Raw genomic sequence first — 19,007 nt, 5'->3', positions numbered from 1 at the left:
TGGACTAGATCCCAGAATCTAAGTGAATAGAGGGGTGTGACTCACATAACATGCTTTCCCAAAACACATCAATACAAACAGCATTTATTGAGCAGCTACTATATGTGAGGCACTGCATTAGATCTCAGGGCATAGGAGAACCTGGTTTTTTCTCAGGAATGGGGAACTCTAAACCAAATGCTGTAGTAATAAGTTTAGTGAAAAGCTCAATTAGTTCTTCAGTAGTACTATTTAGTTGACATCCACTAGTTTTCCCTGGTGTGTATGTGCGTGTTTAATCACATGCCTGTAAATATTAAAACAATATAGAGGTATGTAAAGTAAAAAGTGAAGTTACCTACACAACTCTTCCTCCCCAAGAAAAACCATTGTAATTATGTGATTTCTTCCAGTCCTCCTTGTTCTAGTCACATTTAAATAACAATCGTTCTACACGCCACACACACATATAATGTCTATAACAAAAATGGAACCTTCATCTTCTGATTGGTACATGATTTCCTTTTTATTTGTTTCTTTGTGTGGGGGGGGGAGGTTCAACAGTACATCACGGCTTTCCTTTCAAAACAAGAATATAGTGGAAGGTTTTCCCTAAGCCCCCAAACTGAGTATTGCTGATGATACAGGTGAATAGGTAGACTCTGGATCCAGACTGGCTGGGTTTGAATCCCAGCTCTACCACTTACCCACTGTGTGACCTTGGGAAAGTCACTTAACCTCTCCACGCTTCTCTCTCCTCACCTGTAAATGGTGGTAATAATAGTGCCAATTCCAGAGCATTGTGATGAGGAGTAAATATTGGTAAAGCATTTAGGACAGCACCTGGCACCAAATTATCCTTATATGTGTTCAATAGCATTATGATTACCATTGTTATTGTTATTAGGATAAAGGCTATCTGACCGCTAAATGTCCATGACTCTGAGATCAAGAATTGGAAATACTGGCAGGAAAAAACATAAGCAAAGAATAGACTATGCCCTATTGTGTCTAAACAAACTCGTCTTTTCTAAAAAAAAAAAAAAGATGCAGTAAGTATATCTCAAGTGTTCTATAACTAAATAAGATCTCTCCTAAGGTTTACTTCTGAGTTTTGAATGTAGCAGGTGACAGGAGTGTTCAGAAAGATCTAATCTGCAAAATGCCAGATGAATCACAGATACTCTTTCCAGCAATAAAAATGCATCGTCTGATGTCTCTGGATGATGTGGGGACCTATTTTATCACAATTAGCCAAGGCTGACTCACTTCCAGCCCCTTCTCTTGCCACCCACCTCCCAGTGAACATTGTCAGAGTACCAGCCTGTCTGCATGATGGGATCTGAGAGGTCCACCTGCCTCCCTCCCAGGGCTGGCTTGGCACCTGTATGAAAACAGCATGTCCAGAAGATGCTATAAAAATTGATATATGTCACCTTGGAGGAAGGAGGGAGAATAATCCAGTAAAAGTCAGCACATAGTAGTTTGATCAGCAGTCACGAAAAGCCCTTGAGGAAGAGGACACACAGCTTTTGTAAATTCAGGTAGTGCTCACTTTGGTTTAAAAATAAATAAATAAAAGACAAGGAAAAAGAATGGTTTGCTTACACCCCATTTGAAATTTGCAATTTTGATCTTGTTGCCTTTAAAGACAGGATCAGTTTCAATAATCCTCCTTAAATCTCATTAAGTTGTATAAATTCTATTCTCATTATCCTGGGTTAAATCTTGTGACCTCACTAATCTTAGTGAGATTTAATGATGCCTAACTGGGCTTAAGGAAAGTTTAACAGTTTCTGTGACTGGAAAACACTCTACTGGAGCTCATGTCACCTGTGAGGACCTGAGAGGAATTTTCAAGTCTTAAGAGAGAGTGCTATATTCTAGCTTGATAGGACCCAACCAGCCAACTAAAGCCAAAACTTACAAACCTTTTCATGGATTAATCCAGAACACAGGAATGTTTTATCACAAGCCTGAAGGAGCACGTCTGTCCTTGAAACTACCTAGAGCAGGGCCACATGCCCATCAAGGCCCTTGGCATTTCATGGCAAAGACTTGACAAATTTGATCTAAGAGGCAGATTAGGCTTTGCAAAGCCAAACAGGTACTTGAAGTAAGGCACTTCAGCACTGAGTAGTCAAGATGAATGGGCTTTATGAAGAATGAGATTGATTTAACAAGCACTAACAGGTATCAGTAGTTGTTGACTCTCTCAACCCAACTCAGTGCCCATTGCAGTTGAAAATATGCTTTCCCCCAAACCAGGAGAGCTTTCTAGAATGGATGGCTGCTTTGATTTCTCAGTGCTCTGACTCTAGGTCAGGTCTAGATGCCCACAATATCTTCCTGCCTTCAACCTCTTCCTTGACCACTAGATTCATCTACCTAAAACTACTTTTCAAATCTTGAGCTATAGACCTGGGGGCATCTAAAAATACCCCCCGATGTGTTTGTTTAAAAATATAGATTCTCTGGGCCCAATCGTTGACCTTCTGAACCAGAATCTCTGGAGGATAAAACAAGAGGCTCCACATTTTCAGTGAGATCTCAGGTGATTCTGAGATACTCACAGAAATTGGAGAGCTACTGTCCTAAATTTTAACTCTGTTCCCAGCACTGCCCTCCTCATAAAGCTTTGGGGCCCTCCACTGTCCATAGACTCAAGTCTCCACTCCTCAGCGTAATGCACAGACTTCTGTACAATCTGACGCTAACTCTCTTCCCAGGCTCACCACTGAATACACCCCTACCTGAACTTTTCTGTCAAGCAAAAGTTCTTTGCTCCTTGCCCCAGGCATGCGCCTTCCAAAATGAATTTGAATAGGAGTTTATTAGGTACCACTGGCTCTAATAAGCTGTATCTTCAGTAGGCTGACGGCCATCTTAATAGAGTTTTAATGAATGCTAATAAGCCTTGGCAGGTCATAAGCAAGTGGTAGCCAATTACAGCCAGCAAGTAGAGCAGGTGGAATTTCCTGGGTGTACATCTCTGAACCTGCAGGGCTGGAGACAGACAGCTATGACAGCCACATTCTACCAAAGGGAAATTGTTTTATTCAGGCCGGAGACTTCAGTATCCGTATTGGCTTCTACCCAGCCAGATTGGGAGTTCAGCTTAAGAGTGCATTCTGCTAGAGGTGTGAAGAGTTCAACTCTTGATGCTGCTGCTGCCTCTGATCTATGCTAGATAGTAAATACCTACTGCATGCCATGTGCTCTTTTAGACCCTTCATATAATAGCAGTAGTAAGAATAACAACAACAATAACAGCAGCTAATATTTATTCAAATTGTATTATATTTCAGACACCACGTTAAGTGATTTAGGTGCATGACTTCATTTAATATTCACAACCATTCTGTGGGACAGGAATAAGTAGCTCTCACACTTTACAGAGGCATATGCTGGAACCCAGGAGAGTTTATGACATCAGAGTTAGTAAAATGCAGGAGCCCAGATCAAGCCCAGTTTTGTCTAATTCCAGATCTAGAACTCTTAGCCTTATCTTATTATTAAAAACATTTTATTATGGGAAAATTCAAACCTCTACATAAGTAGAGAGAACAATATAATGAACCCCCATTTTCCTATCACCCATTTTCAACAATTGCCAGCTCTGGCCAATCTTGTTTCATCTCTACACTTAGTTTCCCTGCAAACTGGAATATTTTGAAACAATTCCCAGACATCATCTGCAAAGGTTTTATTATGTATTTATCTCTTTAAAAAACCCTTATCTCCTTTTCCTTACAAGACTGCCAGGTAAGTTTTATTATCCCCCCCCCCCGCCCCCATTTTAGAGAGAAGAAAATTAAGGTTCAGAGAGGTATGTCGCAGTCCACAGAACTAATAAGTAGCAGGTCTAAGTTTCACATCCTGGTCTGTCTGACTTCAAAGCCTTTGCCTTGGCCCAGCTGGAATTCTCTTCTGTGGCAGGAGCTTCCTCCAGAACAGAGGTTGTGGATGAAGAGTCCTGAGCACATGACGTTGACAAGTGAAGAAACCATTCCTGGCTTCTCTGATAATTAACAGTGGGCTCTTTGCCAGTTACAGGAATATTGACAAAGCAAGCAGCTTCCTTCAACTCCTTTGGATTCCACCCTGCTCAGCACTTTTCCCTGGACCCATAGATACCCAGGCCTCAGTCTTGGAAGGGAATTACCTGGTGCCTTTGCCCTTAGAAAGGTAGCCTGGGCTCTCCTAACCTTTGAGTCCAGTGTTAATAGACCCATAAACATTCTTCAAGCTCTCATAAACGAAAGCAGCCAAACTTGGCCCTTGGTGTCAGGGTGTTTGACCAATAGTTCTATGCTTTGCTTTCTGCAAACATAATTCCCGATTCGACCCTGGGGCATTAGAGAATATTTTTAGTGTTCAACAAAATGGTTTGGTCTCAGGTCTGCGCTGGGCCCTCTGCACTTTATTTATTCCGAGTCTTATTAGAGACCATCCCTAAGGCATCAGTCTACATGCTGTACGTCTATAAATGGAAGAGGGGATTTAGCCTCCGAACAATAATGGATTAGATGCATGTGGAGAAGCAAAAATACTTCTGCAATTACCTGAAAGGATTTTTAAAAATTCTTTCAACTCTAACACCATTAGGCAAACTCAAGTCATCTTTCCACTTCCCTTCCCCCATTTTTCAGATTCACTCTGAGACCCAGAGAGGGAAGTGACTTGCCTAAGATCACACAGGAGATTACTGTCAGAGACGAGACCCAATCCCAGATGTCTCAGTGTCTGCTGTGCACAGCACTTCCCTAATGTTTTTAATAAAAGACCTGCAGGTGTGATGTGGGGGCATTTTCAGGGGTTGGAGTTGTCCTGGGTGGTGCTGCAGGGACAGTTACCGGACATTGTATGTCCTCCCATGGCCCACTGGGTGGACTGTGGGAGAGTGTGGGCTATGATGTGGACCATTGACCATAAGGTGCAGAGGTGCTCAGAGATGTATTCACCAAGTGCAGTGAATGTCTGGAGATGAAGGAGGAGGTTGTTGTTATGGGGGGAGGAGTGGGGTGAGGGGGGTGGGGCTATATGGGGACCTCATATTTTTTGAAAGTAACATTAAAAAAATAAAGAAAGAGAAAAAATGCTGGGAAAAAAAAAAAAGACCTGCAGCATTTCCTGTTGCACTCTGTCTGTTCCATTACCCATTGGTCTTCAAGCTAAAGCAGAATCTTTTCTGGAATCCATACTATAGTAGTGTAGTGATCAAGTGTGTGGTTTCTAGAGCCAGGCTCCATGGAATCATGACTGCGGCTATTCTTCATTAACTGTGTGACCTGATGTAACTTCTTCTCTATAGGCCTTACTTGCCTCATTTGTAAAATGAAATTTATAATGATACTTACCCGTAGAGTTGTGGTAAGGATTAAATGAGTTAAAGCATGCAAAGCACTTTAGGACAGAGTTCTGGTGCTTCACAATTTGATTGGACTAATAGCCCAGAGGAAAGGGTTATTACTTTGGACTAATATGTTTTATTCGTTTGTCAAATTTTAATTGAACACCTGTTATGTGCCCAACACTGTTTGTTCTTATCAACGCCTTACTTTACATTCCTTTCTCCTTTCATTATGTTCTCACAAATTACTCAATAATTGAATTAACTACAACTAAAAGGAAATGCTTCTACCTAAATCCTTGCAGATGCTAAATTTCTGTCGGTTTTTGCTTTATATTTTTCTGCCACTCTCCCCTGAGAGGATCCAAGTTCTACGTTTTACACATAGTGAGCATTTCATTGGACATAGTAACATCTGTCTAAAATAGGCAGATGCTGATTTTTTTAAATGGATAAGACCAATGCCACTGTTTATTCTCAATACCAGGAATTGCTATTTAGCAGATGCACATTGTGTACAAAGCTCTGTGCTCGGAATTCCTGGGTGATGAATACAGTTCAGGCAATACATATCGTCAGCCACATACTCTGCATTTTCCATGACAATCACCCTTTCTGTTATTCTATTTCACTGCCGGTCTGTGTGTTCCAGTTTTTTTCCTGAAAAATTCAGTTGTCTTTAGTATCAGTACTAAATGTCAGTATTATTTTATGCATTTGATTTTAATGCCTTATAGTGTATAGTCAATCAAGTGGCATCTTTGTAAATAACGCACTCTCAGTGAATATCTTTGAGCGTCATTCCAAATTCTTCGGTCTGGCATTCAAGGCCTTAACTCCTGCTGACATTCCAGTCTCACCCCTCAGGACTTGCCACTCACACAACAAGCTCCAGGCAAGAGGAGCATTTAGAGTCTTCCCACCATGCCGTCATCTCTCATTTCACCTCCAAGCATTTTGTACATGCTGTTCTTTTTGCCTTAAATGCCATTCCTTATCCCCCTCACTCTCCCCTTCTATTTTATCATTGCATGTCTATCCACCCCTCAGCAACTCAGTAGTACACACACACCCACAAATGCACCCTCTGAGCATGATTACTCCTGCTTACTCCTTCAGGATTCTTCTTAGATGTCACTCCTTCTGGCAAGTCTTCCTGTACCCTCCCCAACCAGGATTTAGTCACCTCTCCTCTGTGCTCCCTTCACATACCTGGTTGACCCCCAGCCCAGCACTCATCCCAGCACAGTAAATCGCCTTTTGTGTGACTGGTTTGAGTTTGTTTTCTTTGATTTGTTTACATTTTAGAAAACTTGATAAGGGTAGGCATATCATTGGGTGAGTTGGCCTGTCCATAGTTATTTCTGTCACTCATTCTTCTGGTTGCCTATTTGTCTCCCCAACAAGACTGTGAGCTCCAGGAAGGCAGGGATGTGGTCTGTCCTAGTCATTTTCATAGTACCAATGCCTTGCAATTTTCCTTGACATTCGTTCATTCAGTAAATATTTACTGAGCACCTAATCTCCTACATACCAGGTCCTGTGCTCATGCTGGGTATTCAGAAATGAATAAAATATGATACCTTCTGTCATGGAGCTTACAGCTTACTAGTGGAGACAACATTAATCAAAACCTCTTACAAGTTGATTATAATGACCAACCATTCTAAGTGCCATAAAAGCAATGTGTAGAGGAAAGTGATAAACAGAGAGGACACACTTCTGGTGATCAAGGAAGGCTTCTCTGGGGAGGTGACATTTACATTGAGACTGAAAGGATGACAAGGAGCTGGTCATGGAAAGGCACAGGGTATCCAGGGGTGGAGAGGCACATTTTAGGTACTCAGTACATGTTCGTTGAGTGAGTTAATGAATTAATAATGGCTATTTAAAGGAATTCTGCTGCAAATGCTTTCATCATGAAGGGTCACTTGCAATGGAAATAATCAGCCCTGATCTCATGTTCTCTGATCTTGGATTTTCCTCTACAAGCATCCCTGGACAATCAGCAGTCTAACTTCAATCCTTCAGCTGGAAGCCCTTGAGATTGGAGCAGGGGCTGGGAGCTGGGGAGCCCAACTCAATCAGCCTGTTCTCTTCCAGCAATAAATAGGCTTTTATTTGACCAGTTAGGATGTTGCCCTGTCTGATTCATATAAATTTTGCCAAGCTTGAGAGAAGTAGGCATATCATGGAGGTGATGAAATAGGGTGTTTGTGGTCTTTTCTATACACAGATACCATGTCCTTGGTCAGGAAGATAATCTGACAACACATTGAACCTCTCTTGCAAAGCTTATCACACATTGTCTTGAATTTTATTTTTTGTCTGCCTGCCTTATCTCTCTTACTGGGCTGAAAATATATTCCTTGGGATAAGGGTGTCCCTTTGAGACATCTGTGCCTCCCATTAGTGACTTGCTTATAGCAGACACTCAAGACCTGTGTGTTTGGATTTGATTGTTTCTGTGAGGAAATTTCATTTCCTCATTGATGTACATTTTTGCAAAAGCTTCACCAAGTTCAAGGGCAGCCTCTGGTGTGGTAGGTTTCTTGGTGAGTGGCCTACCCATAACATAGCTGTATCAGTCAGCCGTTCAAGCATAAGATTATCTATCTATCAAGTTATTTGCTTCAGGGATTTGACATCGCACAATTGTGCGATCTGTTCAAGTAGTCTCTGTAAGGTTGTTGTCTATGTATCTGATGCTGAAGCTTTTACCAGCTTCGCCTGAGTGTGTCATAGTTGCATATTTGCCTTAACCTCAGAGTACTTTGATCCAAGGATTGTTTCTCCCTTAAATATGTCACATTGTCAGTTCCCTTATGGGGATGCCATTTTTCTGACCCGATGAGGTAATATTCTTCTGTGTTTAAGCTTATTAATTTGGGGTGGGGGGTACTGGGATCATTGCTTGTGTATTCACTGCTTTTTTTTTTTTTAGGAGGTATGGAGATTGAACCCGGGTCCTTGTACATGCAAAGCAAGCACTCAACCACTGAGCTATACCCACTCTCTGGTTGCTGTTGTTTTTCATGAGGGTCCTTCCTTGGGACTGATGAAAGGAAATATATCTGGCTACCTGTGCCTTGGGATAAACAGTATCACAGGGTTACTGTTTGAAAAATCAAACCTGCCATTTGGGTTAGGTGATTTTTTTCCTAAAGAAACTGTTTGATAGTAACGTGCTTATTTATTTTGGGGTTGTGATGATTGAAGGAAATAGTATCTTTCTGGAGAATTTTGCCTGAAGCCCCCTTTATCTTGAGGATTTCGAATTAAGTCTTTAGAGTTGGTTGAGGCATCACATTGGGCATTTCTAACTGGGCACACACGAAAAAAAAAAGAGAGATAAGGGAAAACAGTGGATAAGCCTTTTTAGCACAGCCTTTCCTTTTCAATTTTATGACTGGAAAGGGAAAGGAGAAGACAACCTGGTGATGGACCCTATGCCACTTTTCAGCAGAGAGGATCCTGGTAGGCTGCCTACTAGCAGGGAATGTGCAGTTCACAGACTTGGCCACAAGATGGTGCAGTGTGTGTGCATATGGTGTACACTCGGGGCGGGGTAGGAGGGGGAACTGAGGCCCTCTAAATTTTTAGCGGTCTTGTTTTTCCATATGGAGCCTCAGCATTGGGAAGATGGCAAATATGGAAGGGAGCCAGGAAATTTGAGTGTTTTACCAAATATTATCCAGTGTTTGAAAATGAAGAAAACCTATTAACACCCATACTTGGCTTTGAAATTCTAGTGCCGGGTATGCAATCTGCAAATCTGTCTACTAATTATGAGTTCTATGCTTTGTCAGTTATACAGCAAGCTAATAAACTGTGGTACAGATTGGCACTTTTTATACAACGTGCTCTGTTGCCATTGGACATGCTTGGTATTATGAAGGGTGGAATAGGTCACAGATACTTATTTTCCCTCCAACCATGGATTTTTCTTTTTGAGGCCTTTTTTTTAAAGCTAACTTTTTTTAAATTTTTATTTTATTTTTTTTATTTTTCTAAATTTATTTCTCTCCCCTTCCCTCCTCCCCCCAGTTGTCTGCTCTCTGTCCATTCACTGTGTGTTCTTCTGTGACCACTTCTAATCCTTATTTTTGAGGCCTTGATTATGAGGTTCATTTACCTTATGCAACTTAATTCCTGTACAAGGTGGTAAAAATACAACAGCCCAAGAAGGCTTAAGAGTTTCAATGCAAGTAACTTTTGCTGCCTCATCTGCTTTGGGCTTCACAGAGGTAGATGGGTTCATAGTACCTACTAACAACATGATTCCTAAGGCATGTGAACTACAGGGACTGGCTGAAAAATCCTAAAAAATAAGATTTCAAGGTGATTTCCCACTATCTTTAAGTGCTTTAGAAAAGAATGCAAGCTTTGCGCAGTGGCAGTATCATAGCCAATGAGGTTTATCCGAGGCACAATTATTGCTAATTGAAAACTTTTCCCAATACCCCGCCGTCACCACGTGAAATATAGTCGCCATTGGCAATTTTTGACAGTCTCTATGGAGACTGAATTTAAAAAAAAAAAAAAAGAATGCACAGATCAACAGGCTTTGCCTGTCCTGGTTTTAACTTATATGCTGGTCAGGAAAATCAGCAATATCTGTTTAATAGACAGTGTAAAAGGGGTAAATTTTATCCTACTTAAAAAAATTAATTTAATGATCTATCTAATTTTTTAAGTGTTGGAATTTTTCATGAGAAACCCTATGCAAAGATAGTCTTAAGATATTACAATAGATAAAAGACAAGTGACAGCCCAGAAAAAAAATAACTGTGCCATAGCTAACAAAGGATTAATATCTATAATATATAAAGAACTCCTATAAACCAATAATAAAAAGATGAACAAACCAATAGACAAATGAATAAAGCTTATGAACAAGCAATTTACAGAAGAAATATAAATGCCCAACTAACATAAAGATGTTTAACCTCACTGCTGGTGATAGGAATGAAGAATATTCCCTAGGTAGTGAGAATGTGGAAATGCAGATCCAAACAAAAATATAGTATGGTTTGCCTCTCAGACTGTCAAAAATTAAAATAAAATGCAGAGTTTTTGATGGTATAGAGAAAAAGTTACTCTCACATATTCTTGGTGGGACAGTAAATTGGAAAACTGATTCTGGATGGCAATTTGGCTGCTTCTATCAACATTTCTCTAGTATGTGTACTCTTTGACTCAACACTTCCACTTTTATCTTCTCTCCAATGGAAATATTCAAATATATTCCCAAATTTGTGTGTACAAAGATGTCCATTACAGCATTTTTTATACTAGAAACAACCTAAGTGTCTATCATGTGCTGACATGGACCAATCTTTAGTCCATGTACTTAAAGGACTATGCTTGTGGGAATAAATATACAGAGACAAATCTGGAAGAACACACTCCAAACTGATAATACTAATTACCACTGGCTCTGTGGATGGGATTGGGACTAGTAGCATGAAGCAACACGACCATGTTTTGCTTTATATATTTCTCTCTCTATTTTTTAATAATGAGTGGGTATTACGGTAGTATGAAATTTTAAAAATTAATGCATTTTAAAAGGTATTACTAGGATTAGAAATACTTTTATTTCTCTTCTCAAAGCTTCACAGATGCCAAAATAATCCCCAAAAACAAACCAAAAAGTTAAGGCCTACATGAGATGGAGATTAACAACTGTGTGCTCTTGGTGCCCTTTAGTTTTGTTCTTTTCAGGCCCACCCCATTCACCATTCACTTTCTTTTTTTTGTAGTAGTAGTAATTTATTTATTATCTTTTTAAAAAAAGATATATAGTTTTTGAAGACATATATATATTTTTAAAAAGGGTGTGGACACTGAGGAAGAAATGGAAGAGATTGCTTTGCCAAGCTACATACAGGGCAAAGCCTATTACAGCAATGAAAGGCAAAACGTCAAAAAAAATTTTTATGATATTTTTCATTTTTTTAATACCTCAACTTATTTTTTACTTTATTTTAGTTTTTCTAAATTATTACGTATTCTATTTCTAATCTTGAAACCTATCATTACTATTTCATTTCCCATTCACTTTCATTACAAATTTTTCCGAGTTGTCATCCAGCCGTAGCTCTCCAAGGGATGGTGTGGGAGGGTTCAGGGTAAGGAGCAAGAGAGGTGGCGAGCAAATGGGTATGTTCCTTTCCTTTGGCCTCCTTTGTTGCCTAAACTAATTGAAGAATGTTTTCTTCTTTACCTCTTATGTCCTTTCTCATTTAGGAGCTTTCCAAATCACCCTTACACACAATCGTGCACTTTTTCATACTGTAGACTTTTGGGAGCTCCCAACTTGCTTCCCAGAGCTCTGGAGGAATTCTCACTTCTCCCCACTCTCCCTCATTCTCTCCCTCCTCTCTTCTTTCCTCCCAAGGACTAATAATACCACCATCCACTCCTGGACCCATAGAATTACCCCACACTTTCCTCATGGCCCCCTGGGGCCTTCTATCAATGGTTTCTGGCTTGTTGAAAAGATTCGCCTTCCTATAATGCATTTTCTTTAATGCCCCTGATTTCTGAGTATGCTGTATTTTCTTACACTGAGGCAGCATTCCTCAAGGCTTCATTCACGTCCAACTCATTAACTATTTACTCCCACAGAAAAATTGCCATGATGGATGATACCCATTTTCACTGATTATTTTACCTTCTTTGCTGAGCAGTTGCCTTCTAAGGCATATTTGGCCATTTGTGGCCTGGTGCACTTTTTTTCCAACAGTAGAGATTGCTTAGTCACACATCACCATCAGATTCTGACCTGCAGTTTTATTTGTAAATGACTTTTCAGCCTTCTCTGCTAGCTCCCCTGATCTGTATAACTATAATAACTGCCCGTCATTTATTTGCACTCCCACATTAACTCTCTGTCTTCCTTTTGTCTTCTCCTCGAAGATGTTATGAATCAAAACAAGAGTCTCATCTTCATCTGGCCATCTTTTCTATATTCTTCTAAATCCATTTTCTTTTGCTCTTGGAGGTAGAGGACAAAAATAGCTGCCATCTATAGTATAATTTCTTATCCCTGAGTTAAAAATCTTCATGCCTTTATTCTTCTGAAATTAACAGACATACTTTTGCCTTCTACCCACAAAAGTATTGATGAATATTAAATGTCAGCCTTAGGTCAGTTACCTGAAAAACAGAACTGTAGTGTGTTCCTGTACCTCTGGTTCTTATTGACCTATCAAAAATTAGTTTGCCAATATTATCCTCTAACACCATTTGTATATGTATGGTCTGAGCCATATTTTTCAAGCTAGTTAATGAGCAGGTCATGGCTGGGAGCAGAATCAAAAGACTTTATAAGGTCAATGCACATTATTTTGTTTTCTAATCCAAATTCATTAGTTTGAGCCACCATGGTTTTTTTCCTTCATAGTGTAGTGTTGAATGTTACTTGGCACCCTGTGCTTTTCTTGCCTTTCTTTTTATTTTTATTTGAGAAAATTTTTATTTTTAATTGTTGGGTCCTATATTTGTCTTATGGGCACAGTTATGTTTAGTTATTCTTTAATTTCTCTGTTGACTCTTTTCCCTTTCTTAAAACATAGATGGGCCATTTGTCTTTTTTCTGGTCTACAGAAATTCTTGCTTCCAAGAATTTCCAAAGACAGTATAGTAATTTTTCAAAGAATCTAGTTGATTTCTCAAATATTTTAGGATAAAAGTCCCAGGAGACTTTTTGGAATGCACGAAGATTGCTAAGTATCAATTCTAAGCACATTGGGTGGCAGAAGCTATGTTGCCTGCTGTGGTTGCAAGTGTGTGTTTATGTGTGTATATGTATATAGAAACAAAGCTTTTTCTGTATGCCTTACTTTTTCTTTTACTTTAGTGTCATGCTTTAACTACATTCCCACATAATCAAAGAACCACACTATTTTCACTTCCTTCTATGCAATATGTAATATTTTCCTATACATCTGTTGCTAGTAGGATCTTGTACCTTGCTTCACTTTCCCATTTTTTTAATAGATTTTTTTTGAGGTACTGTGACTGGAGATTGAATCCAGGACCTCAAATGCGGGAGGCCAGCACTCAACCACTTAACCACATCGGCTCCCCTGAGTTGGCTTCCTCATTGTTTTGCTCACTGTTTTGCTTGTTGCATATTTTTTTGCTTCTTGCTTGTTGTTTGCTTGTTATTGCTCATTGCTTGTTTTTTTGCTTGTTATCTGCTCATTGTTTGCTCATTGTTTTGTTCCTTGTTTGCTTGTTGTCTGCTAATTTTTGCTAGTTGTCTGCTTGTTCGTTTGTTTTTCTTTAAGAAGCACAGGAACTGAACCTGGGACCTCCCATGTGGGAGGTGGGGGCTCAGCAGCTTGAGCCACATCCACTCCCTCCCCATTTTTAAAAAACGTAGCTGCTTCAAGTCTTTTGTGGGCAGGAGGATAGTATTAATAAATAAATACCCTTCTTAAATGCTCATGCAAGTAGATTTGTCACAATTCGCTTATACCAAGGATGGCAGTTGTTAACTCTTGGGAAGTAGTGTTGGAGGAGGGGAATTTTACCCAACAGAGCCCCCTTCTAATTCTGCAGTGAGCCTTGGCATCCAGTATTTTTAAAAATTTATTTCTCTCCCTTCCCCCCCCCCCCCCCCCCCAGTTGTCGGCTCTCTGGTTCCATTTGCTATGTGTTCTTCTGGGTCTGTTTGTATTCTTGTCATCAGCACTGGGAATCTGTGTCTCTTTTTTGCTGCGTCAGCTGTCCGTGTGTGTAGCGCCACTCCTGGGCAGGCTGGACTTTCTTTTGCACTGGGTGGCTTTCCTTACAGGGTGCACTCCTTGCACGTGGGACTCCCCTACGCAGGGGACACCCATGCGTGGCACGGCACTCCTTGCGCGCATCAGCACTACGCATGGACCAGCTCATCACATGGGTGAGGAGGCCCTGGGTTTGAACTGTGCACTTCCCGTATGGTAGACGGACGCCCTATCCATTGAGCCAAGTCCGCTTCCTGGCAACCAGCATTTAAATAAGTAATCTCTAGTTTTGAAGATTCCCATGCTTTCCCCCTTACATACTACAAGGAGTATTTTAAAATAAATATGTAAGAGAAACCTGTTCTCTGGCCTTTGCTGTTTAGATTTTCCCTCTCTATATCATGATTCAGTTTTCATGAATATAAGTAAAGTGTAAAAATTAGAAAAGTAATTGTGTGCATTCAAGCAGACTATCCTACCCACCCTCAAACATTGGCAAACAAAGGGTCTCTTGCTAGAACTTTTTGCTACTAATCTTTGGTTTTTATCAGAATTAGTGGAGTAACATAACAATACTACTATTACCACCAGTAAGAACTAACTTTTATTAAGTGCTTACTATGAGCCAGGCATTGTGCTAAGCTGTTCTATGCAATTATCCTCCATTTTATACATGAAGGAGATAGGAGTTCAGAAAAATTAAGTGACTTGCCCAAAGTAATGGGGGAAAAAATGGCAGAGTTGACCATTCTTCAGGCAACTGTTTAGTAGAGCTACAGCTGGAAAGTCCTAGGGCCCTGAGATACTTTATTTTCCATGAAATAGCATTCACCTTACAATAAATGACATCTTGGATTTGGTTAAACACAGTATTTTAAATAAATAGTATTTTTACTGTAAAACAAATGTGTGCTCACATGGGAAAATTTGTGGAAAAATTCACACCAGAGTCCCAATATCTTGCTGTATTTCCTTTGCATCTTTCTTTTATGCATAATTTTTCTTTTGATTTATTTATTTTTTTGCATGCCTATGAGAGAACATGCAATTTTGGATATTTTTTAAAATGTGTCTTTATAGCATAAACATTTCCCTGCTGTGATATATTTTAAGGGCTTATGTGGTAATCAGTTGAGTGCAATGTGTAGTTTATTGGCCTTTTCCATATGGTTTAGCAGTTAGGTTGTTTCTTTGTGCATAAATTTTTTTTCTGTAGTTTGGATGGTTTCTTCGAGAATTTCACAGAAATGAAATTACTGAATCCAAGAATGTGAACCTCTTTAAAGTTCTTTATGAATTTTGCCAAGATTGTTAGTCGCATGAATTGGCAAACTCAGGGCATGATAGAGAGCTGTCAAGCAAGAAACCTTTCCATACCATCATGAAGTTGTGCCTGGATTTTCACTATTAGATTCATTTGTAGAACCATAGAAGGCTGAGATTGGAAAGGATGCTGGGAATTATATATTAGTCTTTTTTTATACAGACAGAGGCACAGGAAGGTTGAAATTTAAGTTCTTCTAGGGAGTTAGAGACAGAGCCAGGAATGGAAACTGTGGTGCTTGATTTTCAGTTTCATGTTATTTCCACTAATATCCCACATACTCCCATCCTTGGATCCTGCCACCTTTCCCATCTCATAGGAATCCCATGAGTATTTGCATTTTTAGAAAGGGTTATCGAAAGCGGGAAAACTTAAGACAGGCATGGATTGCTAATGGTGGAGCTCCCCTGAGGAAAATCTTTTGGCAAGGAGGTCTTTTTGGCCATGTCCAATTGCACCATGTAGACTAGCACCACACAAGGCTAACTGTATTCAGAAGTAGTTCTGAAAGCAGCTCAACTCTGCCCTTTGGACATTTCAGCTCTTTTCATGTGATTAGTGTGGGTGAATCTAAGAAATGGAAAACACAATGGTGTTCTCAAGGATTTAACAGTGGAGAAGGCAAGAATTATATTTGTGAGAAGTGTTAAAAAGGTATTAAAGGGTATACCATAGCTCCCCAGTGTAACAGAGTTAGACTCATTTATAGGTTCTCTATACATAGCTCTACTGCCCCTTTTATTTGAACCCATAGTTAGCACTATACTTGATAAATATATGTCCCAGAGACTTAAGTCTTTGGTCTGTCCATGTGCCAGGTGAGCCCTGAATTTCAGCAAAGTTGCAAGACTTACTGTCCAGTTCATTGGACTCACCCAGGACAACTAACAAGGAGATGATGGACAATACCCATCCCAAGGAATGGAGAGTGTCTGCAACTGCAAGCAAGATAGCTCCATCCATCTGTCCCATGGGATCTAAGCCCCCTCTTTTTTTTAATTAAAGATTTATTTTTCAAATTTATTTGTCTCCTTCCCTTCCCCTCCCCCCCATTTTCTGCTCTCTGTGTCCATTCTCTGTGTGTTCTTCTGTGTCCGCTTGCATTCTTGTCAGGCGGCATCGGGAATCTGTGTCTCTTTTTGTTGTGTCATCTTGCTGCATCAGCTCTGTGTGTGTGTGTGTGTGTGGGGCACCATTCCTGGGTGGGCTGCGCTTTTTTTACATGGGACAGCTCTCCTTGTGGGGTGCACTCCTTGCACATGGGGCTCCCCTATGCGGGGAACACCCCTGTGTGGCACAGCACTCCTTGCGCGTGGCAGCACTGCACATGGGCCAGCTCCACATGGGTCAGGGAGTCCTGGTTACCGAACCCTGGACCTCCTATGTGGTAGGTGGATTCTCTATCAGTTGAACCACATCTGCTTCCCTAAGCTCCCTCTTAATTAGAAGCAGAGTGGACATTGCCATCCCTAAATCCTCAAGATTGGGGAATGAACAATGGAATAAAGTAGACTTATTATTTTACTACAGACTTATTATTATTCTAGCAATGGAAGAACTCTTATCATTGATGTAAAGGCAGTGGCCACCAGAGGTTCTGAGGGAAGAATAGATATAATATGGGGACATTTTCAGGACATTGGATTTGTCCTGCATAACATTCTAGTGACAGATGCAGGCCATTGTATATTTTGTCATATCTTACAAAATTGTGCGGGACAGAGTGTAAACTATAATGTAAATTGTAGCCCACGGTTAGTAGCAATGCTTCTGTATGGGTTCATCAATTGTAACAAATGTACCACACTACTGAAGGATGTTGTTAATGTGGGAAAGTGTGGGAAGGGGAGGGAGTGGGGCATATGGGAATCCTTCTACTTTCTATGTAACATTTATGTGATCTAAAACTTCTTAAAAATAAAAAGAAAATTAATTTGAAAAAGGGTGTACCACAAATAACTCAGGCTTTAGGGGAAGCTGAGGATGGCAGAGGTATGTGGAGAAAGCTCTGTAAAGGAGCTGAATAGACCAAGCCTTTAACAGGACTTGGATGGGCTGTAAAGGAGGAGGCTTTCTAAGGGTAAGGAGTAGAGTTGCAGGCTGGCATTAAGAGGGTATAGTGCCTTTTTCCAATTCAAACCTGGGCTTCTTTGGCATTTCTACTTTTCCAACGAGCACATCATGGAGAGGATAGATATTTTGGCAAGACTTTTCTGTATCTTTTCCAACGCTGTCTGGAATCAATTTATTGACCACTTCTTTCAAATCAAGGTAGTAGTTCTGGAAAAGTCACTGACGGTGAGACAGGTGCTAAACGTAAACGTGCTGTTGGATATGAGCCGCCAATCCAAGAATCTGTTTAAAATTCAGTCTTTTAAAAGTGACAAATAAAATGTCTTATCTGTGATAGTCTGCTTTAAAAGGAAAAAAGAGGGTATGGTATTCTACTGAAGGTCTAACCATGGTCAGAGTCAGGATTAAGTTGGAGCATTGGGAAAGAGGACCTCAAACTATTTGAGAACATTTGGTTTATCTGCCTCATTGACTAGGTAATAACAACAAGCATCTATATGGCACTTACCAGGTATTGTCCTAAGTCCCTTACAACTATGAATTCATTTTATCTCGATAGCAACTCTACAATCTTTGTCTCCATTTTATAGATGGGGAAACTTGGATCTTGGAGAGTACAATTTTTTCCCAGCGTCACACAGTAAGTGGTGCTGTGGTATTTGAACCCAGGCAGCCTGGCAACAGAGCCCATGTTCTTAACACCACCATTGTGCTCCCTCGCATGTGAGTGAGAAAATCAAGGCCCAGAAAGGGGAACTGACCAACCCACTTGAGATCACCCAGCAAGTTAATACCAGAGTTGGGATTAGAGCCCAAGCTTCTTGATGCCCAAGTTAGTAAGCCTTCTCCTCTTGTCATCTTAGCTTGAGTCATTTGGCCCATTCAAGTAACTCACGAAGAATCGAAGTGCTGGCAGGTAACCAACAAAGAATGTATATCTGTCCTATTAAAGTGGAATGGGCCACTTCACAGTCCAAGGCTGATCCTCATTACTCAGCAAGAATCCGAGTACAATATCTGGGGCTGGGAGGTTTTGCCTGTGCCCTGGCTAGGAAGGCAACATGGCTTCATTCGTGGCACAGACTGAATTGCTGCTGACTGCTACTACTCTCCTATAATTGCCACAGAATTGCTGGGGTCTGCTTCCAAAAAGCAAATGAGGGGACCTCTTGTATTTTTTAATGTAACATTTTGTGTGACCTATGTATCTTTAAAAAAAAAGACAATTAAAAATTATATTTAAAAAAAGCAAATGAGTAATAGCTTCTTTTGTTTCATAATCTCCTTCCTAGATAGCTCCCTGTTTTTTGAGTCATAATCACACTGAGGAATAGGGGCAAGGCCCTAAGAGGATGAAGAGAATTGGTGGAGCATTTGTGAAGATTCGGGAGACAAATGACTCAGACTTCTGAAACTTTTCTCATAAACCCTTTCACCAGATCAGCAGATACGTTAATGATTTAAGGCCCCCTGTTTTCAGGTTTCTTCACTGAGCGGCTACAACAGCTTTCTAACTGCCCTTCCTATCTCCAATCTTGAT

The 19,007-nt window shown here is 40.3% G+C and overlaps 1 non-coding gene across 1 annotated transcript; it reads left to right on the top strand.

Moving 5' to 3' along the window:
- The first annotated feature begins 9,714 nt into the window (after positions 1–9,714).
- Positions 9,715–9,855, top strand: LOC111766201 (U4 spliceosomal RNA). Its single transcript, XR_002798305.1, has one exon. It is a non-coding gene; the product is annotated as a U4 spliceosomal RNA (small nuclear RNA).
- The last annotated feature ends 9,152 nt before the right edge of the window (positions 9,856–19,007 follow it).

This window comes from Dasypus novemcinctus, chromosome X (genome assembly GCF_030445035.2).
Source record: "Dasypus novemcinctus isolate mDasNov1 chromosome X, mDasNov1.1.hap2, whole genome shotgun sequence".
In the NCBI taxonomy this organism is placed as follows: domain Eukaryota; kingdom Metazoa; phylum Chordata; class Mammalia; order Cingulata; family Dasypodidae; genus Dasypus; species Dasypus novemcinctus.
The sequence above is the reverse complement of the archived record's forward strand: the minus strand, read 5'-3'. Positions and strand labels throughout refer to the sequence as shown.